This window comes from Paroedura picta, chromosome 6 (assembly GCF_049243985.1).
Source record: "Paroedura picta isolate Pp20150507F chromosome 6, Ppicta_v3.0, whole genome shotgun sequence".
NCBI lineage: Eukaryota > Metazoa > Chordata > Lepidosauria > Squamata > Gekkonidae > Paroedura > Paroedura picta.
Window position 1 is genome coordinate 27,274,647 of NC_135374.1, and position 21,710 is coordinate 27,296,356.

Consider the following 21,710-nt stretch of genomic DNA (forward strand, 5'->3'; position numbering starts at 1 on the left):
CCTGATCACAGGCTACTGTATCAGGGAACACGCCCTGCTCAGACCCTTCCCGCCCTGCAGTTCACACCTCGTAAATCTATTACAGACAAATTACAAATATGGCAAAAGCCAGTAGGTAACTCCACAAAGCGGTCACCCACAGACCCACTGCAGATCAATAACAAATCATTCGGACTGAACAATGGGATCTACTTAATAAGCCATTAGACAAGCCACTGCCCTCAGTTATATAATATTTTTTAAAGCATCCTTTAAAATGTGGTACAAGTGTTTTAAATAGAATAATAAGCCACGTGGACCACCTAGATTCACCAAGGATAATGGAGTGTCTGACCAATTAGCGGGGCAAAGGGAACCCGAGGCTCCCCCTTGAAATCTTCCAGCTATTTTTTGTTTTTGTTAGAAAAGCGATTGAGAGAGGTGTCACCATCTGCCCCCCACCCCATGTTAACAGATGGGGCATGTTTTCCCTGCCTGCACCTGCACATTTCAAAATGCTGCAGCTATCAATGCATTAAATAATGCTCTCGAGCATGGCTCTAATGCAAGCGGGCACCCATTAGAAAATTTTTAAAGCACAATGCAGAATGGCCCAAAAACCATATGATGTCTGTTGCCAGATCAAAGCCAAGGGAGCCTTTTTGTTTTATTTTATTATATATATCACATATATATATATATGTGAGTGGCTTGCGTTCCACACAATGACCGGCACCGACCCTTCCTCCTTTGCCGCCTCCTCCTCCTCTTCTCCATCTCTGCTTCAGGCAGACAGCCCAAAATGGTGCAAATCGCAGAGCACCGACCACAGATTTAAGGAATGGAAAAAAGACCCCCCCCCCAAAAAAAAAACCCTCCCACTTCCCCAGCTCCAAATGCATCCAGCCCTGCATCCCTTCTCCTGCCCTCAGCACATCCCGTAGACAATAGGCGCAGGTAAGAAAAGCACACGCGCTTAAAAATAAGAAGAAATCCGCTTTCAGCCCAAACGGCAGCTGCAAACCTGCCTCCGCCTAATGCTGCCGAGGCTGATAAGAGAGGCGGGAGGGGAGGGGGTGTTCCCGCCCCAGGAATTGCTCCGAGCGCCCCTCCAGCCGGCTTACCTGTGCCTTGGAAACTGCAGCGCGTCCCTCCCTCACAAGCGCAGGCGAGCTTGCTGCAAGAAAGGGGTGGGTACCGGCCGGCTTTCCGAGGGACAAAGCCCAGCTCCGCTGCCACCAGCGCTGCCCGGCTCGGCAAAGCGCGTCCGCCCCAGACAAGGCTCGGCTGCCTTTGTTGTGCGTCCTCCCGCGGCCCCCTCCGCCCCTGTCTGCCTGCCTGCCTGCCTAATGCCGCTGCTGAGGCGCTGCCGCGATCGCGTCGCCTTTCTTCTTCCCCCGGCTGCTTAGGGGAGTGATTTGCATTAGCCCGGCCCTCATTGAAATGCGGCTCTTCACACCCGGCTGGGCTAATCCCGCGCGCTGCCTCGCCAGCCAGAGGGCGGGGCCGCCCCGACGGACGCCGCCCGGACGCCTTCAGGGACCGCCAGGGAAGCAGGCACGTGGGCAGCAGGACTCTCGGCTTCTGCCCGCCGACCCACGCTAGAAGCCAGCCGCAAGGACAGTGTGCACGAGCATGTACAGAGAGCGTGCTGTTTTGTGGGGATGCTAGCCTCTAGGTGGGATGCCCTGGGATAACAGCTCATCTCCGGACTAAAAGAGGTCAGTTTCCCTGGAGAAAATGGCTGCTTCGGAGGGGGGACTCCATAGCTTTATACTCGATTGAGGTTCCTCCCGGCCCCAAACCCTGCCCACTCTCAGCTCCACTACCCCCCAAAGTCTCCGGGTATTCCCCAACCTGGTTGACATCAACAGTCGGGCATAAAGTCCAGCCCGATGTCACCTATATTCAACTCCAGCATTACTATTATTTATGACCATCTTCGGAAATGAGGGGAGGAGGCTAAGAATAGTCCATGGGGGATTATGGCTACAGAGAAATATCAGAAGGCACCCCTAGGACATTACATGAGGGATAAAATGTCTACAGTAGGTACTAACTCAAGTGTGAACACAGCTAGACGAATGAACATCATAATTTACATTTAAACACTTTTAAAGGGGAAATCAGAAATGCAAATGGCATCTGAAAAAGGCAAATAGCAGGGAACTTACAATCTGCAATAGCCATAAGCCAAAAGAGCCACATGGCTTACCCGCCCTCATTTTCCTGGGATAGTAGAGGAGGAAGTGGGGACCATATGCTAACCACAAGCCAACTGGGCGATGGCTTTGCCCACTTCCTTGGAACATGGGGCAGGTGCCACATTGAGGAACAGTGCTCAGCAGCGCCACAGTTATGTCAAAGAGTGACATGTAGCTGTGGGGCATAGGCCTGCCCCAACCCTGTTCTTTCAGTCTCCCAGTGCAGGCTCCCTTTGGTGAAGAAGAGCAAACTGGTAGCCAGCCCAGAGTGCATGTATGGTTCTGTTCAGAAATCATCAGAAAATATTTCTGTGCTGTCATTTCCATACTGTGGGAGTGGACTGATGATGTCACACCCAGTAGGCGTGTCTGGGTGATGTCACTTCTGATGACATGTGACTTCCAGGGGTGTGGCAGGAAGGCATGGCCTGCTGACATAACTTCTGGGGTTTATCAAAGCCTAAGGAATATTTTAGGGGGTTCTCAACTGTTAAAAAATTGAGAAAGGCTGCCCTGTGGGGTCATCATAGGGCAGCTGTGATATGAGGGTACTTTATACACATAGTTTTGTGTTTGAACCAGCATTCTTAAAATGTCTGATGGTCTTCACCCTGACACTGCTGTTCTATGCACCTGGAACTGATAGAAAGTTCATGCCCAATTGAAGAGGGTAGTCGCCTAGGTCTGAAGCATGGGTGCGGGAGATTTTAAATAATCAGCTAGATTTGAATCCAGTAGCAGCTTAGGAGACCCAACAAGTTTATATCCCCAAAATCTTGTTGGTCTGTAAGGTACTCCTGGACTGGAATCCAGCTTTTCTACTGCAGACCAGCTCATCTCCCCTCCTAACTTAAAATACTTTTCCAGTCACTGAAAATGTAACCTCTGTAATAGAAAAAAAATTCTGTACTTTGGGCTTGCCCTGTTGAACTGTTGGCCTAAACAGAGGCATCTGCTGACATTGTTCTATGTGACATGTCAATATCGTTTTTGTGTACTCACTGCTTCTCTTGCTTCTTTTCCTAATGTCCCCAGGTAGACCTGAGGTGAGCCATCAGTCCTATCTATATTAACAACAAGAACTTAGCATTATTGTGTTTAGTTGCCCAGCTTAAGTTCTTCTTGGCAAGGCTGCCAATTATGTTTTTTTTTAATGTACTAATTTGAGATCCAATATTTATTTGTTTACTAAAGTTATATTTTCCCATTCTTACCAATCATGGTCACCAAGACAGCTATGAATAAGAACATTATAAAACAGTTTAAAACAAAGAGTTAAATCATGCCACATAATAACTATATGGTCCTTCCAACAATATGTCGCTCTGGTTGGCCCTCACTGGGGGAAATGCCCCCAATAGGGTGATGGCAGCCTCTCACTGAGGGCCAATTAGAGACTCCTCATCCTCCTCCATGCCATTTCCTGGCACTTGCCATTAGGAGGAAGAGCAGCCAGGAGGTAAGTCTAGGAGCTGAGAACAGTTGTACAGCTGCGCTCTGCTGTGCTCCATCACTGCTGCCTGGTGTTCCATGCCCTTCTGGCTGCCGAAAGGGTAGGGAAAGCTGTCTAGCTGCACTCTGCATTGGCCGCACCACACGCCCAAGCCTCCAGGCCACTGGGAGAGTTCAGGGGGCTTGTCTGGCCCAGCTTGCCCCTGGCCCTCCCTGCTCTGCAGGAGCAAGGGCTCAAGGACAACAGGCGAAAGGCAGCAGGGCTTCTGCAGAGTGTGGTATCTTAGCCAGCCACATTGGCCACCCCAGACTGCAGGGACCCTTCTGCTATCCCACCCTTCTACAGCCTGTTTTAAAAATGGGCTTTGCTAGTAGTACATGTATAAAATATGCACACTTTCACAAAAAATCACCTTTACAATAGGGAATGTAACCTTATATCATCCTGCTTATTTTCTTATCAAATGCAGAGGGGGGAGGGTTATATGCATACCTTTTCTAACTTAGAATTGACCACAAGGTGATGTGAAAAGAAAGAGGGACCTCAAATTAATATTCAGCTTCAAAGTCTCTCAGATTTTAAAAGGACTATAAGTAATCTCTGCTGAATGCAGGAGAACACTGATACATCGGACACAGTTGGTAAAAATGTTTGACAGTGCAATCTTGCGAACCCTGGGAGAAAAGACCCACTGTTTAGAGTTCAGTAGTTTCTGTAAGTCTGCACTGTTGTCCCTTGGACAAGAAATATGATTACCCTATTAATAAGATTGGCCCCATAGGTTTGATAGCATTTGGTCTCTAGTAACTAGACCCCTCAGGATTGTAGTCCTCATAAAGCAGACAGGTAATGAAGGACATAATTTTAAAAACCCTGGAATTTTTCTGAGAGCGTGACTTTAAGTAGGAAAGGGACAGCATCTCCAGTCACTGTAGCACTGAAAGAGAAAAGGCTGCAGCTAGCAATATTTCCATTTCATTATTATACTTACAACAGCCAGGTCAGGGTTTGGGTTTGACCTACCTACAGGCATTCAGGCATATCCTGACAGATTCTGATGGCAACTGATTAATTAACAGAGGCATAAACGCCATGGAATAGATCCCACACATCATGGAAACTAGTCTACACAGCAGTTTTTGACATGTATTACTTTTTGGAGAGATTTTGTACAATGCAACACATACAGTATCTAGTAACATCTAGCAATAAAATGGAAAGTCTAACTGTGAATACATTTCTAAATGAATTTCAGGGGTTAATTACCTAAGGAAATAGTAGAATCCTTCAATTGGTCCAGAATATATCTATGGCACCTAAAATAATAAACTGTTCCAACACCCCAGTTTTGGTTTTGCTGCAATTTGGCCACCACTCTAGAATTTGGTTTAAAGCATGATGGCAAGATTCTGAAAAGGGACTCACCATAATATGCACTCCTCTTCTGTACTCAGATATCTACATTGGCTAACAGATTGTTGTGAGTACAATTCAAAGGGCTTATCCTTAAACATCATGGAAGAGCATCAGAAGGCTTCCTTTCTTCATGTGAAGAAAGTATAAAGCAGCCTTCTCTGGTTCTCTCACTGGCAGCATTTAATGGAAATAGGTGTTTTTGCTCCCCATTTGTGAGATTCCCACTACAGAGCAGTTTTCCTGTCCTATGTTTGGTTCCATGTACACTGAATCATGTTTGTATTTTCTTTATGTTTGGTGTCTCCCATTTTGTTTGTTTTCTAGATCAGTTTACAACACACATTGAACACATATAACATTATAAAATCACAGTTAAAACCATAATAAGACTTTATAGTGCTTCACTTCTTGCCTTTTTTATTAATTTATGCATCTCTTTGTTTGTATCTTTGTATTCAGTTTATCAGCAGGAATAGCCTGAAAGGGGGGGGGGGGGGGCAGGCCCATAGATTTTATTAGCTAGTTAGCTTCTTCTGGCCTCAACTAATGCCTGGTGGAAGAGTGACACTTTGCAGACCCTGGGGAATGTAGGTAGTTCCATCAGGGCCCAAGCCTCAGGTGGTAGCTTGTTCCATCAGGTTGAGGTCACAGCCAAAAAGGCCCTGGCCCTGGCCCTGGCCCTGGCCCTGGCTGAGGCCAGATGCACTTCTTTTGGGCTCAGGACCACCAACATGTTGCTGCTTAACAATCCTAGCATCCTTCTGGGGGCATTCTGAGAGAGGGGGGCCCTTAAAGGTTAGTATTAGAACCTTAGAATTAATCCAGAATTCAACTGGCAACCAATACAGCTGTTGGCGGGGGTAGGTTGTATATGGGCCCATCATGGTGTCATAGTAAGGACTAAAGTGGCTGCTGTATTTTGTACAGTTTCTGGGGCAGGCTAAGGGTGGACCCACATAGAGTAAGCTACAGTAATCTAGCCTGGAGGTTACCATTGTATGAATGACTGTGGCTTGGTCGAAGATGCGGTGGCCCTGCTCCTTTTCCCCCATCGAGCCGGAGGCAATGGTGGCCAAGGAGGCAATGGGGAGGCGCGCAAAGCGCACCTCCCCATTGCCTCCTTGGTCCAGGATTGACACTGCTCCTTTCCACCCGCACATCCGCCCAACTCTGCCTTCTCCCAGCCGATGGAGCAGCCAGGAGAAGGCTGCCGCTAACTCGCCATCACCGTCGGGGCCCGCCGCCTTCTCCTCGCCATCACCGACGGGGCCTGCCACCTTGGCCACCACTCCCGTGACGTGCCATGTGGCCGGCCGCCTCAGGCCCGCCCGCAACCAGCGTCCCCGCAGCTCCCGGCCCATGAGGACCCAACGCCGCCGGAGACAGGTAGGCTGCTTCCCCCCAATCCAGCCCCGGCCCCGTTTCAGCCTTCTGTCATCCACTGGGTGAGGAGGATTAAGGCTTCTGCGGCCCCAGGGACCCAGTCCAGGCCTACGCAGAAGCCTTTGGGAGTGTTTCAGCTAGGAAAGAAAGGGAGGCTGACAAATGGGTAAGAAGTTATTCCTCATTTCTGCTTGGCTCCAGGTTTCTGTAGTCAAATAAATCAAATAAAAGCGTGCATCTAATACCCTCCTCCTTAAAGTAGCTGAAACTTTTCAAAGGGTGACTTTATGCATACTGTTCCTCTTTTGTATCACTGAGACTCTCATACCAGTCCTCAAGGAACCTTGGGAATTGTAGTTCTTTGATGAGATGCTGAGAATTTTCTGTCAGGCTTCTCACAAGACCAGAATTCCCACACAGCCCAGGGAAGAGGCAATGTTTATTGAAGCATCTGAAGTCTATGCTATAAATATGCCTTTTTATCAAAGCATGCCTAATCTATTTCTTGAGAGTCAGTGCACATTGGATGTTCTGTTATGCAAATCAGGTCTCCACACTGCAGGCATTTTCAGCCCACGCTGATCTGTCTGTGTAGGAAAAAGGCCACAGTCTCTTCAAACCAAGTGAAGCTTGTGTGGAGCTTATTTTACAGCAAACCATTTCTGTTGCCAGAAGTAAACATCCCACTTTCAGTGACCTTGCCCTAGCTTGCACACATCTTTCTTATTAGCAGCAGCATCTCAAAATTCTAGATCATGGAACTGACAAATTACATAAGAATCTGATAAGCAGCAGATCCTGAGCGTTACCAGAATGCATTTTTTAAAATGGCCAGTTTGAGAGCCAGTTTGGTGTAGTGGTTAGGAGTGTGGACTTCTAATCTAGCAGGGTGGATTCTGCACTCTCCCACATGTAGCCAGCTAGGTGACCTTGGGCTGTTCTGACCAGGCAGTGCTATCAGGGCTCTCTCAGCCTCACCCACCTCACAGGGTGTCTGTTGTGGGGAGAGGAATGGGAAGGCGACTGTAAGCTGCTTTGAGACTCCTTCGGGTAGAGAAAAGTGGCATATAAGAACCAACTCTTCTTCTTCAACTAGAAAAATTAAAGGTCAGTGTTCTATAAGGCAATACTTCTCTCCTTCTTGTATGTAACAATTGGTTTCCAAGCTGATAAAGATTATTTTAAAAAAGGACATTTACCTGAGTAGGACTCTGAGGAAATATGCATAGAATTGGAGCAGTATTTCTAAATTGTAAGAACTCATGTAGAAGGCAATTTCTTGTGTACTTGGGTCAGTGTTTAGGCCCTAAACCGACTACAAAGAAAGAGACAGGCACAGTTGCAGTGGGGATCAGCAAAAGTCCGCTTATGTTGGGCTGGTCCTCTCCAGATATATCCTACATCGTATGCAATCTCTCTGTCCTTGCTGTGGCCAAGAAGGAAGCAGTACAGGGAGGACAAACCACCACCATGCTAGGATGACAGGTGTCTATGACCTATACAGTGACCGTCTGCATACTTGCCCCATGGATGCTTTGCAACTATTTTAGGACAGCATATTCTGAGACAATCTCTCTATCCAGGCACTGACTAGACCTGAATAGGCCTATCTTCAACAAGGATGCCGAATTGTGTGTCAAGAGTTCACTAAAAGCTACATACATTTCTGAATGATGGTTCTGATGAGTCATACCTTGCAAATTGTTTACAGAGAGTGCGCCTATGTTGTGGCTTTTCTCTTCAACACACACGTAAGCACCTCTGGAAGAGCCGCATGCACAATAACTAAGACAGAGAACACATCTACTTTGTATTCAGGCACTGGATGCTACAGCTAAAGCGGGGTGGTGGGGGGGAGATGGAGTGTGGGGCCAGTCCCACCTTTGTCTTGAAAGTCGTCTCTTTCAGTAGCTGCCAGATAACTGAACACTGTTATTTGCAGCAGCCAGATCCCGCGTGTCCAAAATCTGGCTCTTCTAAAGCGTTGTCAGCATTCCTTTCTTTCCTAGTTCTGTTGGCAGCATTTTGGCCTTACAGAGCCCCCACCCCCACCCTTCTCTCATTGTAAACCTCTCTGGAAGAATTACGGCATTACACAGAAAGATCAAAGTAGCCCATATGTCCTGTGAATGAATCTTGGCTTTCCTTTGTATGCAACAATCTTTAGTCATAGAAAAGACAGACAATGGGAGAAGATGGAGAAGACAGGCAGGCACGCAGATGAGGGGAAAGAACACTGCTAATTTTATGGTCCAGTAGAGAGTCCGTTCATGGATCCAAATCCACAAAACAATATGGAGATCATTGGCCCAATTTTAAAGCACTGCAATTTGAACAATGTAATCTAGCAGGGGTTGTGCAATTTCCAGATATATGTCTGGATATAGCAAGTTAGGGTGGTTGAGAATGGAAAGAAGGAAATGCTTAGAAAAGGGTGATCAGCATCGTTAATTTATTTTTTAATTTCATTTCCTCCAGAGAACTCTTTGCAGCATACACAGCTCTCCCCTCCTCCGTTTGTCCTTACAACAACCCTGTGAAGTAGTTCAGACTAGGGAAAAGGCACGTGGCCAAAAGTCATCCATGAACTGTCTAGTTGAGTGAAGGTTGGAAGCCCTCATGCTTAGTGTGACACATTGATACTTATAACACCTTATAAGCAGTGCTTGTCCATTTAGGAGTCTGAAATTTTACATCCAGTTGAACTTTCCTTCTTACAGCATAAATGAAGCAGCCCCTCTAGCGTCTGCTCCAATTGGCAGTTGCTCTTCTGGAAGGGAAAGGATCTTTGCTTTAGACCCTCCCATCGTAGGTGCCAGGGATTAGCTCTGGGACCTTCCATGTGTAAAACAGATACTTTGCTTCTGAGGGACAGCCCATCTCCATTTTGCCTTGACTTTTGGGGGCACTTGGCCTTCAAAAGGCATATTGTACTTCTTTTGCTACAATTTGGGGGCATAAAGGCCAAAATGGCATCTTGGCTGCATGTGATTCATACACCATCAATGCGCATGACCAGCAACAATTAAGAGACAGTGGCAACGCTTCTGCAACCAGCGAATGGGGTGAATTAAGGACACTGTTTGTCAGACCTGCATCTCTGATAAACAACAGTGAGATGCTGAAAAGGATTAGCTAGAGCTATGAAACCTGTCCCAAATCATTACTATGCTAGAGACAAGCCCTTCATGTGAATGCTCTTCCTGCGGCTAAAGCTATTATTATTTCTGTGGAATATTTATTTAAGTGTTAGTGGCCTGCTACACCTTATCCAGAGTCACAGAATGACACAATTGTAAAGGGCTTCAAAATGTAATGCTATAATCTTCCAAAACGCAGCCTTGATACTGTGCTAGAAGAATTACTGAGATCTATGAATCACCAAGCTGTTCACACAAAGAAGCAATTGGGGACAATTAGTTAGAACTAAAAAGTAATCAGCCCTCCGCATTGTTCTCTGTATAGCAGAACACTGGCCTGCAGAACTCGTAGCCTGGGAATGGCTGAAACAATGTCTTCACTGAGCGTGGAAAAGGGCTGGACAAATTGATGAAAGGAATAGCAATTACTTGAAAGTTATTCATCCTGCATACCGCGGATACAGTAAAAATCCTCCATATATAGAATCATAGAAACATAGAATCATAGAGTTGGAAGGGGCCATACAGGCCATCTAGTCCAACCCCCTGCTCAACGCAGGATCAGCCCATATAATAGTCATGGCCAAAAATATTACCGAGCTCCAGAAAACAGAACAAGATATCCCATCTTCTAAAAGTGTATCAGTAACAAAAGAGTAAGAGTTGCATGAATAATATTCCAAATGTTCAGTGTTATGAAAGAACTCTGATCAGTCTCCAGAAAGAGAACATCAACCTAAAAAGACCTTTTATTTCACCTAGGACACATGAGTGATCAGGATGAGTGATCACAGCTGAGGATATCTGTGGCAAAAAATGGTAGCTCAGCTCTGATGCCTCAAGTGGGTTTCTGTGGGCTAAACCAGTGGTTTTCAACCCATGAGTTCGGGCTGTAAGGTAAGTCATGGAGCCCTACCAGCTGGGCCAGGCTGAGCCATGAGTACTTACAGAGCTCTTTTAGGAAAGATCTGCTCCTGGTGGACATGCATGGACAGAAGAGCAACCGTGCCTCCTGCCGTTCTTTGGATAAAGGCAAAATACTAGCTGCAGGACTCTAAGTTGAAGATTCCTCCATAGCTCTAACCCTTGGCTTCTGTCGCACTAGGATATGCCTCATTTTCTGTATACAGCTCTCTCACTCAGCTATAGTCTTAGTATTGATACTGGCATGATCATAACTCTGCACACAATCCAAAATTCTCCCAATCCAAAGTTTTCCTGACATCAGATATCAGGGAAACTGCTCTTAGCCTATTATGGAAACTTTGGGGTAGTCACTAAGCTTTCCTAATGGAGCAAACAGGAACGACTTAGGTCCCAATCGCCTGAGCCTGCATGGGAGGGCAGTATACAAATTAAATTATTATTATTATTAATAATAAGACTTGTGTGCAACTGGGAATTAAGTTTCCAGAAGGGAAGCAGCCAGGCATGTGCCATGTAGAGTCGATGGCATGTGAATAGCTTTCTGTTCTCCTCTCCTGTCACATGATGTCACATGATTTCCTATCATTTGCTTGCAGCACATAGATTCATAAGTAATATTTGTGAAATTAAACCATAGCAGTGCTTGAGATCCACTGTGGTGTAGTGGTTAAGAGTGATGGACTCTGATCTGGAAAATTGGATATGATTCCCCATTCCTCCACAAAATGCCAGCTGGAGGACCTTGGGTCAGTCATAGTTCTTTCAGACCTCTCTCAGCCCCACCTACTTCACAGGGGAGAGAAAGACCATTTGTGATTCCTGGTAGTGAAAATCAGGGTACAAAAATCAATTCTTATTAGAACTACGTGAGTTTTAAAATAATACCTTGTTGATGCAGATTGTCTGGTAGAATGGAATGGATAGATGGATCATTTCAGAGGATAGCCATGTTGCTTTGTGGTAGAACTACTAGATTCAAGTCCAGTAGTTCCCTAGAGACAAACAAGATTTGGCAGGAGTAAGCTTTTAAGAGTCAAACTCTTCTTTGGCACCACTTCAGGACAGTAGAAGTGCTATATCATGAGACTTCAGAAGTTTCTGTGAAAGCTAAAGTTTTTGGCTTGTTTGGTGTCTACAGAGAAAGAGAATTAGATTTGAGTCCAGTTATCCTTAAAGACCAATAAGATTTTGAAGTCATAAGCTCAAAAGCTTATGGCCCAAATCATGTTGGTAGAGGTTCAAATAGACTTGGATCTAACTCTCACTATAGTCTTCCTTCAGTCAAGCCAAAGCTGTAGCTATCACAGAAGCTTCAGAAGTCTCATGGTACAGCACTATTTCACTAAAGCGCATTAGAAAGTCTTACAATTCTTTACGTTAGTCTGATGTGTAAATAATGCCCATCTTGTCCACCAGTCATTAGACTATTGCTTTTGCCAAGCATGTGACTTGCATGATCATATGCAGAAGGGGGGGTCTAATCTTCATTAAATACCCCCCCGCCCTTAAATATTCCATTTAGTTTTCACACTAGTATTTTTAAAGGGGTGGGGCCAGGATTTGGAACCTATTCCAGAATGCCCATTAGGCAAATGCAGCTAATGACTATTGCCATGGTATATTGAGAGTTCACAATAGTTTAATCTTCATTAGTATGTTAGGCATATAATGTTAAGAGCCATGTCCAAGTCAGAATTTCTCTCACATACTCAGCTGGGAGAAACAGGCTTTTGTCTGCTTCATGCAAAAAGATAGACCTTTTGTCAGAAATCAGTAATCACATTTTACAGAGTGGATGAGACTATATTGTAACAAGCAGCACAAAGGGGGGAACCCAAAAGGAAAACAGGAAAAATAGGGGTCTAATTATAGGCAAGACAATATAATTTGGTTAAGACAATGGAAGCCAAACTGACTCACTGCCTTTTTAGAGAGGACTAGCAGTTTAATAGCTAATGGTGAAGAGACAGATGATAAAGAACCAGAGAGCTGCAAATGCTCTTAAGAAATGCCAGGCTAGGCTGATGTACTGCATCAATATTAGGCCTTATTATCTAGATCAGGGTTTAGCACAAACCAGGAGAGGAGTTGGCAAAGTGCAGCATGCCAAAAAATGCTGGCTGGCTGAAGAATTACGTCAAGGATGATTCATGCATCGCACCCCCCCCCCCCCGGCAATCAAGCCCTGCTCAGCTTGCACTGTCCAAAACAGGATTCCAAGCTGCAGTGGCAAGAAATCCCCCTTACAGTTTCTCTCTCCCCCAACCCCTGCATTGCTCAGCAAAAGCAGACCTTTGCCACCATCCCCCTGCAGACATTTTCCCCAGCACTCGGAATGTAGCTCCAAGCTAGATAGCCTAGGCTAGCCTGGTCTCCTCCAATCTCATAAGCTTAGCAGAGTCCACCCTTGCTGGTCTTTGGATGGGAGACCACCACGGAATACCCAGGTTGTGGCCTTGAGGCAGGCAATGGCAAACCACCTCTGAGAGTCTCTTGCCTTGAAAACTCTACAGGATTGTCATAAGTCATCTTTGACTTGACAGCAACCCTCCCTCAAAAAGACAACAGGGAGTGTAACACTGTGAATTGTTAATGGATCGGATGGGGACTCCAGTTAAAGGAAATGGAGACAAGATCTTCTGCAGTATCTCTGAGAGGAATTAGCATTTAATCTTTACAGATGGCCAGACACCATCCTTATCCATGGTTTCTCTATATATTTGTGAAACAGCCTGGGGAGTGGAACGTGTCCGGCTGTCCAAGTTGGAATAGGGCCAATCAGGGTGCAGGCAGCAACACTGGCTGGACCTTGATTGGCCCTGCCCCTACAGCTCCTGCCCTCTGTCCCTGGACTCCAGCCTCTTTGCTCTCAGATGCACCAGCAGCAGGTAAGGGGAGAGGGCATAGGGTGGTGGAGGGCCTCTTGGCCTGCTAAGCGGGGCCTGCTAACAAGGGCCTCTTGGCCTGCTAGCCTGGGCCTGCTAATGAGGGCCTCCTGGCCTGCTGACTGCCTGTTAAGGAGCTCTGTCCCGAGCCTGCTAATGAGCTGACCAGCCCCCGCCCACCCCACTTGATCCGGCTGCAAGCTGCGGCCCAAAGCCATCTTACGTTGCTTGGTCGGGGGCCAGGGAAGGGGATCCTTTCAAGGCCCATTCTTAGGAATGGGCTTTGAAGCTAGTATACTATATATTTAAGCTATTCTTAATCAGCAATAAACTGTAATAATACTTAACATTTTGATAACATATGCTAAAAGATTATTTAGTTAAGTATTTTTACCTTGCTTTTCTCCCTAATGGTGTCTCAAGGTGGTTCACAATAGAAAAATACAACTTAAACAAACAGAAAATCCCAGACAGCACAGTATAACACATCCAGAGCTAGTTGGCAGTCCACTATCCCAGCCCATCAGGATAATAGGTGAGCAGCCAGGGGCTTGTTCATTGGTACCTGCTTCTGTTCACACCCTGGCTACATACCTGTAAGAAAGGAGGAACAGAAACTCAACTCAGATCTCATTCAGTTGCCACAAAGATGTTCTCCATTAAAGCAATTTTTAAATGTATCATTGTTTTGTTTTACACTAAAAGGTAAAGGTAAAGGTATCCCCTGTGCAAGCACCGAGTCATGTCTGACCCTTGGGGTGACTCCCTCTAGCGTTTTCATGGCAGACTCAATACGGGGTGGTTTGCCAGTGCCTTCCCCAGTCATGACCGTTTACCCCCCAGCAGCAAGCTGGGTACTCATTTTACCGACCTCGGAAGGATGGAAGGCTGAGTCAACCTTGAGCCGGCTGCTGGGATCGAACTCCCAACCTCATGAGCAAAGCTTTCAGGCGGCTGCCTTATCACTCTGCGCCACAAGAGGCTTGTTTTACACTAGCATATACCATACTGCCAGATTAGGAAGACATTGAGGATGGGGAGTAAGGCTGCAAGAAGATGCAAATAATAGATCTGAAAAAGTGCTACCAGAGTCTGGTTAGCTGGTGTCTAGCAGATGTGTTCTAAATATCTAGCTTTCTGCTGGCAGTCTGAAGCTGGTGAGAAAGTCTCAGCACCACTGCACCTGGACAGATCCCAGCAGTAGCAGCTGCAGACAATGCCTGAACCTTGCCTGGGAAGCTGCAGTCACAGCCCAGAGCCCCCACCCCTGAGAGTCCTGAGAAAGCAAGCTTTGACGGGGGATTTTGGTGGAGGGAGGGGTAGTTGCAAAGCAGTGAATGGTCAATATCCTTGCAAATTGGTGATGCCAATGGGAGAACAATCTGAACCTTTAGATAGGTAAGGAAGTGTAAAAGACAAACTACAAAAGGAAATAGACCCATAAAGTTTTATTCAAGGTATAAGCTTTCATGTGCAAGCACATTTCCCAGCCATGAAACCCTGGGGTTTTAATGGCTTTGGAAGGTTTTTTTAATAAGTGGGAGTTAATTTTTAACATATTTTTAAAATTTGTTAAACATTTATTGGGTGATATGACCATATATAGATATGTTGACCTGCTGCCCCCCCAATGGCCAATGATGGGCCTGGAGGGGGTAGAAGGGGGAGGAGTTCTAGGTACACAACTATGCTTCCCAACCATATTTCTAGCATGATTGTGCCACTTCTAGGGTTTCTTGAAGCCTGAAGAATGTTTCAGGGGTTTCTCAACAGCAGAAAAGTTGAGAAAGGCTGGTATAATTAAACAAAATTTCCTCAACCATACCTATAGGTAGAGCGAGATGGCAGGAAGGAAGTGTTAATTGCCGGGAAGGTTTAACTAGAATTCAGATGCATAATTACCTGGGCAATTATCACTGAAATAGGATTCAGTGGTAGCACTGAACTCAAACCTCTGTCTGTTAACTCTTGTATATGTATACTGATTGGTAGCTATTTTCAAGGTTCTGATAACCGCCTCAACCCTATCTCAGCCAGGATTTTCAAAGCAAGAAGAGGTGGTTTGTCATTGCCCACCTCCATGTCACATGACCATGGTATTCCTTGGAAGTCTCCCATTCAAATACTAGACTTTGACCCTATTTAGTTTCCAAAATCTGATGAGATTGAGTTAGCCTGTGCTATTCAAGTCAGAACTTCAAAGTAAAGAAGGGGTCCATTCAGATGTGTGTGTTTTTCTCCTGAAAAATTTGTAAACACCTAAGTCTTCTGCTAGACCCTACTGTGGCATGATTTCATTTTTGTTCTGGGATTGGACATTTTTACTTCCCTGCATGAGTCTGAGTCTGTGGGTTGAAGAGATACTCAGGGATAGAAGATGCAAATATGTTGCCAGTGAGGTATGATCCTCACACATACAAAAAACAACAGTACTAGTTATTTATTTAGGATTTATGTCCTGCCAACTTCTCCAAGATCCCCTTGGGGAGGCAATGTGACACACATTTCCCAGGAAGGAAAGTCAAATGGACTTTGGAGAAGCAGATTTCCCCCCATCCTTTTCTTTCCTGCCACAATGATTCCTTTGTCACATCTGTCAGTCATGTGTGGGAAATACATCCACTAAATCCACATAGTGGAAAAAATGGGCATGCATCTATTAAAACAAACAGAAAAAGTTCATCACTATGGTAAGACCATGAAAGTATCTTTCTTGGGAGTAATGGACGATACCTTACCTGCACGTTGGATTTCTTCAGGTACAAGAAACTTGAAAGATAATATTGATAATTTGAATCAGTTTTAAACCACAGGCACCATGATGATTTGAAGACTAAATTTTGGCCCTGATTCAGTACTTGGCACTCTTGTAAAGGCAGTGTGTGAACCAATTCGTATTAGAACAAATTTAATTCAGATTTTCAAGGGCTACCCTATTAACAACATAAGCCTTTTATATGCCCTCATTGGGTGTTTCAGCAACTGCTGGACTGCAGAAGAGTGATTTCCTTTGTAAGAGGATTTTCTACCCAGGACACTATGGATAAGAACTAACCAAGCAACACCATCACACCATTTGTTTTAACAAAAAGACAAGTGTAAACCATTTACAATGATTGCCTTGTCTCAAATCCGTAAAATTAAGTTGCCCTGGATTAGACATTTTTATTGGCCAAAATTTTAGAATGATAACTGTACCACACAGTTTTTACATCGTATTTTGCTTTGAAGTCATCCATGAATTATTGCTATGAAACTGGGAATTGTTTGAAAGCTGGCTTTTATGGATTAGATACTTCCTTAGGCAAATAAATCCCCTGGTTGAATAACTTTTAGAAGAAGAGGTTTGTTCTGTAATAGTAGACCCTCAGTGCAACAAAATGAGATATAAATGTCTTTGCTTTGGGAAGCGTTAAGAGTGCTCATAGTTCCCAAACAAAAAAAAACTGGTTAAAGAGGAAAGGAAGGGATGTGGAGCAAGATCTAGGTCAGTAGTTCTCAGCCTTCCTAATGCTGCAACCCTTTAATACAGTTCCTCATGTGGTGGTGACCCCCAACCATAAAATTATGCAAATATTCTTTCACAGAAATTAAACTGAAACTGACCAATGGCATGAAGATCCATTGTCCATGATTGCATATAAATTGTTTTTTTCCCCGGAGTTTCTCAGTTCAGTTCTGCCTCTTGGCCCACCATGCTGATCTTGCTCTTTTCTGCTGCTCCACACAGACGAATGCTCTATCTCAATCTACCCCACAAGGCTGTTGTGTGGATGGTGCCCCCCAGCCAAGCTGCTTGCCCTGGCGTGACCCTTGTGAAAGGGTTGTTTGACCCTCAAAGGGGCCCCGACCCCCAGGTTGAGAACCACTGATCTAGGTGCTTCTCTTGGCTGTCTCCAGCTGAAAATATTGAGACCAAAAGTAACATCTGGCTCTTATTTGCAAAAAGAAAAGAAAAGATCCTGTTAGTATAAACAAGAGGGAACCTCCAAGTTCTTTTAGGAGGCATCTCATTTTCCACTATTCCCCTTTCCCTTCCCTGAAAGTCCCATAGACTGTCCCTCTTTTCTGCTTCCTTCTCCCTTTTTAGAGTTGCCAACTTGCAGAGAACTTGGCACCATAGTGAATCTCCCAACTACAGAGATCAATTCCCCTCAGGGTTGCCAGCTCCACATTGGGAAATCCCTGCAGATTTGGGGGTGGAGACTTGGGATTATGAGGTTTAGGGAGGGAAGCAGTTGACATCATTCTCTTCTCCTTTTTATCCACACAATAACCCTGTGAGTTTCTCACTGTTCCACCCAGTGAGTTTCTGCAACAAGACTTGGATTTGAAGCTGGGTTCCCCAGGCCCTATTCTCAAGCTCTAACCCCTATACATGCTGGCTTTCACTGGGTGACTAAGGTTGAACAACAGCAAGCAGCAAGGCCTAGCTGAGTCACACAGAGGCTGCTGCCAGGCCTAGGGTTGCCAAACGTTATGTATATGTTTGCCATGGCCCCTAGCCCAAGTGGAAAGTTCCTCATATTCTTGATACCTCCCTCCCAACCTACACTAGACTGGAATAACATGGCATTTTAGCATGATATCCTAACATCATCCAAAAGTAAGATCAGCACATCAGAGTCATAGAGGACTGACCCTCTGGTTTTTGGGCCCAACTCTAGGGTTAGAAGCAAATTCTACCAAAACGTTTTGCCCAAAAGCCAGAGCATAACCCCAGATGTCTCCAATGTAACGTCTAGGTGACATCAGCACATTGCATTGCTCCCAGAAAGCACCCCCATCCCTCACTGGAAGCACTGATGGACTTGGCAACCCTATCCAGCCAACACAGATCTGTCCCTCGCTCTGGGCGGTAGACTCTAAGTGATGAGGCCTCTCTCCTCCCCCAAATCTGCCTTCCTCAAACTCAACACAAAAACTTCACAACCTGAAACTGGCAACCCTAGTTATTATTATTACATTTATTTCCTGCCCTTTCTCATATGTCTCGGTTCTCCCTCAAAGGCCAAATTAAGTCTGAAAAAGTGTTCTGCCCCCTCCCCCTGTCACTTAGCAACAGAACCAAGTTCTGAACCAACAGAACCAACAGAACCAAGGAATAGGCTGCCTAAGGAGGTGGTGAGCTCCCCCTCACTGGCAGTCTTCAAGCAAAGGTTGGATACACACTTTTCTTGGATGCTTTAGGATGCTTAGGGCTGATCCTGCGTTGAGCAGGGGGTTGGACTAGATGGCCTGTATGGCCCTTTCCAACTCTATGATTCTATGATTCTATGATTCAAGTGAACAGGCACTGAGGATATTGAGGATATTGGTTGCTTAAAGCTACAGACACTCCTTTTATCATTTGGGGCTTTTTAAAAACTCCTCAATGTTTGGTGTTCGTTGGAGTGAGGGAGTTAGATCTCAACATTATGATAGCATCAAAGACTGAAACTCAAAATACCTCCCACCCCAGTGGTTCAATCACCCTGAGGAAAACTCTGATCTCTTAGTCATCATTTCTCAAAGTATTGTGGGAAAAGCAAAGATAACAAGGAATTTAGAAGCTCTCCTTAAGCAATCTGATGACTGCTAACTGCAGTGGCCTCTACCTGCTTAGTATTTTGTCTTGTAGGGAAACCCTGTCTTATTAAAGCTAAATATGTGCATCTAGAAGATTACACTAAAACCTCAATTTAAATACAATCCACTTTCGAATGTGCTTGCAGGACCCACACCATGCTGTGTAATTACTGGACAATTAATAGTATAACAGGAAATTAAGATTTGAATAAAAACTGCCTTTGGCACTCAAAAGTATTTGAGATGGTTTCCATTATCTTCCCTCTTTTACAAGAAAGCTTGCAGGGTAAAAATCCACTTGTCTCAATTAAAGCATTATCTAGATGAGATTAAATGTGAACAAGTACTGAACATCACCAAACATGGTCAGATTAATAGATTTAGCCCTGAATATTTGGAATAAGAGTATCAATAGCTTTGGAATTATACGTATCTTCATTTTAAAGTTCTAATTGTCCTTTTATTGTTCTCATGTGCTGGATATTGACAAGGTTTAAATTTGCAAAGAGGGGCAGAGTACCAGGTTGTTAAAAAGAATACAATAGTTTTATTAAGAACAGAAGCAACTCAGCATACAAAGAGAGGAGAAAGAGTCCTATATTCTGTTCTATGGCAAACATTCTGTCTTCTGTTCTGTTGGCAAGCAGGAAGGATGTGAGCTCAAAGGAGCACTGGAAACAGATTCTTTGAAAAGCATCAGTAAGTTCTTATTCTAACTATGCTAAATAAACATCTCTGATGCCCCCTGCAGATACTCTTCATATTTTGTTCAGTCATGCACACTGCAGATCTTAGAGAAGGTTGATACCCATCTATTTTGATTTAGAATAATCTTATATGCTGCATACTGAGCCAAGTTCTTGCAGCATTTGAAATATAGCCTTATATGAATACTGTCAGTTCAATATTGGCAAATTGGTGGGAGCTGGTGTGGTGGAATGGTCAGGTAGAGCATCGACTACTATCTGAAGACCCAGGTTCAAATCCCCACCATGCTATGGAAGCTTCCTGGGTGACCTCCACTAATTATTAACTTTCACCAGATGAACACTATTCTGGGTTTTTGCCAGAAAAATTAATAATGGCAGGGCAGGAAGTGAACTATTGCATACTGAGATAAGAAATGGAAGGAATGAAAACAATGTCCACCAAAAATACAAAAATGAAATGAAATATTGATATTTAAGGAGCCTCTTGTGGGGCAGAATGGTTAGGCAGCAGACAGGCAGTCTGAAAGCTCTGCCCATGAGGCTGGGAGTTCGATCCCAGCAGCCGGCTCAAGGTTGACTCAGCCTTCCATCCTTCCGAGGTCGGTAAAATGAGTACCCAGCTTGCTGGGGGGTAAACGGTAATGATTGGGGAAGGCACTGGCAAACCATCCCGTATTGAATCTGCCATGAAAATGCTAGAGGGCATCACCCCAAGGGTCAGACATGACTCGGTGCTTGCACAGGGGATACCTTTACCTTTACCTTTTATTGATATTTAAGTTTAGGTTAATCCCTATTAGCATTAATGGTTTATAATCATAAATTTTCTACACCTAAATTATTTTTGGAAATGATCTGCTGGAGCCAATATAAACTGATCACTCTTCTAGAACTGGAAGAGGTATTTTCCCAACTGCAAGATACTGAATAAAATGAACATGATCTACCATTAGTCCTGCACTTTCAGTGAAGTAATGTAGTACCATGAATACTGAATGAGAAACTGGTGACCCATAGTACAGAGAATTTAAATTACTATTGGAAAGGCCAGTGTGAATGGGAAGGTTGATCAACTTTTGCCTACTCTACGGAAGACTGAAATGATAAAGTCTTTGGGGAGGGCGGTATATCTTTATCCATTGGTGCCTCTTAATATTTCTGAAACATCAGATGGAGAGTGTCCGGCTGTCCGAGATGGAATAGGGCCAATCAGGGTACGGCTAGCAAAGCTGGCCACACTCTAATTGACCCTCCAACTCCAGCTCCCACCCTCCCTCCTTGCCTGCTCACAGTGGCGCCTCTGCCTCCAGACAGGGCTTTGCTGCAGAACGGGAGGCTGGGCCGTAGAGATGCTGCCGATGGGGAGGAGCCAGGGGGGGGAGGCTTTCCCACCGAACTGGGCTTTGCTGCAGAAGAGAGGCATGCTCCTGGGGGGAGGGGGGAGGGGCAGGCTTTACAGCCTCCCTTCAATGGCAGAGCCCTGTCACTGGCTCGCAGAGGGGCTCGCAGCCGGCAGGGGCCTTCCCCTACCCCCTTTCAAAGCCCATTTTTAAAATGGGCTTTGCTACTGATATATATAATGAATAAATAAATAAATAATAAAAGTAAATGAGAAAGTTAGGGATTGGATCTAGGAAAATCCCTCTTAAAATGCGACAAATGTACAAATCCATCTATTATAAGCAATTTTAATGCATTTAAAAACAATCACGAATACTGCAGTTAAGTAGCTATCAAATACCATTATCATCCGTATCATTTTCTGTATACATTTTGACAATTTTGTTCTTTCAGAATCCATAAGGAAAAACTTTTGAGTACAGTCCTATGCAAATTACTCTAGTTTAAGTCAACTGGAATAAAAAGATCTGGACAGGAGTAACTCTTCATAGAATTCACTGTTTGTTGTAACATCTAGAGCAGGAAACTTCAACATGGCATGCATCTTTATATTCAATAGCAGTAGTTATAAAATTTCTTGGTACAGCATTACCTGCTGGATCACCATGGTATTTGTTAGATTGCAATATCACATTTAAGTTGTT

At 44.7% G+C, this 21,710-nt stretch overlaps 1 protein-coding gene across 4 annotated transcripts in view; it reads right to left on the reverse strand.

The window, feature by feature from the left end:
* The window catches only part of DCLK1 (doublecortin like kinase 1), a 260,706-nt gene extending 246,763 nt beyond the window's left edge, over positions 1-13,943 (reverse strand). For 2 of the 4 annotated variants that reach the window (XM_077341855.1, XM_077341858.1), the window contains exon 1: positions 1,104-1,500. The gene's annotated coding sequence lies outside the window, so the exon portion shown is untranslated. Of the gene's footprint in view, positions 1-1,103; positions 1,501-11,387; positions 11,495-13,781 lie in introns of those variants that run through there. The other 2 variants (XM_077341856.1, XM_077341861.1) reach the window with 2 other exon arrangements.
* Positions 13,944-21,710: the final 7,767 nt, after the last annotated feature.